At 38.6% G+C, this 1530-nt stretch overlaps 1 non-coding gene across 1 annotated transcript; it reads right to left on the reverse strand.

The window, feature by feature from the left end:
* Positions 1-614: 614 nt before the first annotated feature.
* Positions 615-721, reverse strand: LOC121216528 (small nucleolar RNA R71). Its single transcript, XR_005912709.1, has one exon. It is a non-coding gene; the product is annotated as a small nucleolar RNA R71 (small nucleolar RNA).
* Positions 722-1530: the final 809 nt, after the last annotated feature.

Here is a 1530-nt window from a genome sequence, read left to right on the forward strand (position 1 = left end):
ATTTATTTCTAACATTACTAACTTATTCTTTTTAATTTTTGTGATTTTCTTTTCAGGAGTTTATGTGCATAGATCAAATTATCGATTTACTCCCTGTAGACCCTGAACTTGAGTGAACTTTTAGACAAAGCAGACGTGAACAAACAACTCAAAGACAAGTCGAGATGGATCTTGGAAATCAGAATCAAGACCAAGGTAATGAAGCCAATTATATATGAAATCCTATCCTAATTGCCAATGATAGGGATAGATGCATCAGAAAATATGTTGTGCCCCTTTATAATGAGTTAAACCTAAGATTTAGAAGACCAGATATTGAGGCAACCCAGTTCGAATTGAAACTAGTGATGTTTCAAATGCTACAAACGGTGGACAAATTTTGTGGTATGCCCACGAAAGATCCACATCTCCACCTTCGATTATTTATGGAGGTGAGTGATTTATTCAAGATTGCTGGTGTGATTGAAGACGCACTGAGGTTGAAGTGGTTTTCATACTCGTTGCGAGATCGAGCACGAGCATGGCTCAATTCATTGCCACTAAGTTCCATATTTACATGGCAAGAATTAGCAGAGATATTTTTGGTTAAGTATTTCCCACCTAGCAAAAATGCTAAGTTAAGGAACGAGATCACAACTTTCCAACAATTGGATGACGAGTCTTTGTGTAAGGCTTGGGAGCGATTCAAGGAGATACTTCGTAAGTGTCCTCATCACGGGATTCCTCATTGTATTTAGTTGGAGACATTCTATAATGGTCTCAATGCACATACAAGATTAATGGTAGATGCTTCTGCGAATGGTGCAATTTTGTCTAAGTCTTATAATGAGGCTTATGAGATCATCAAGAGGATCGCGGGTAATAACTATCAATGGTCAACAAATCAAACAGCTTCAGGAAGACGTGTAGCTGGAGTTCATGAAGTTGACGCCCTCACTTCGTTTTCAGCTCAAGTATCGTCTATTTCCTCTATGATAGAACAATTAACCGCTAATAGTACTAATAATTTTGTAGCTCAGTCACCGAGTCCGTTTGAAGTAGTTTCCTGTGTGTACTGTGGGGAAGGTCATTCTTTTGAGATTTGTCCATCAAATCCTGAGTCAGTGTACTATGTGGGGAACAAATATCAAAATAGGAGTGGACAATGACCCTAGTCTAATTTCTACAATCCTTCATGGCATAATCATCCTAACTTTTCTTGAAGCAACCAAGGAAATGGACCGAACAACAACTTATTGCAATAAAGACCCAACAAATCTCAAGGGTTTAATCATCAAGCTCTAAAACCACCTCAAGATGAAGTATCAAATAATTTGGAGAACTTGGTGAAAGCGTACATGGCAAAGAATGACGCTTTGATCCAAAGCCAAGCAGCAACATTAAAAAATTTGGAAAACCAAATGGGCCAGTTAGCTATGGAGCTAAATAATAGACCGCAAGGAACCTTGCCGAGCGATAATCCAAGAAATTTGGGTAAAGAACATGATACGAGTCACAAAGGCCCAATTCAAGTTCAAGGACGTGATAGGC

Source organism: Gossypium hirsutum, chromosome D04 (assembly GCF_007990345.1).
Source record: "Gossypium hirsutum isolate 1008001.06 chromosome D04, Gossypium_hirsutum_v2.1, whole genome shotgun sequence".
Taxonomy (NCBI): Eukaryota; Viridiplantae; Streptophyta; class Magnoliopsida; order Malvales; family Malvaceae; genus Gossypium; species Gossypium hirsutum.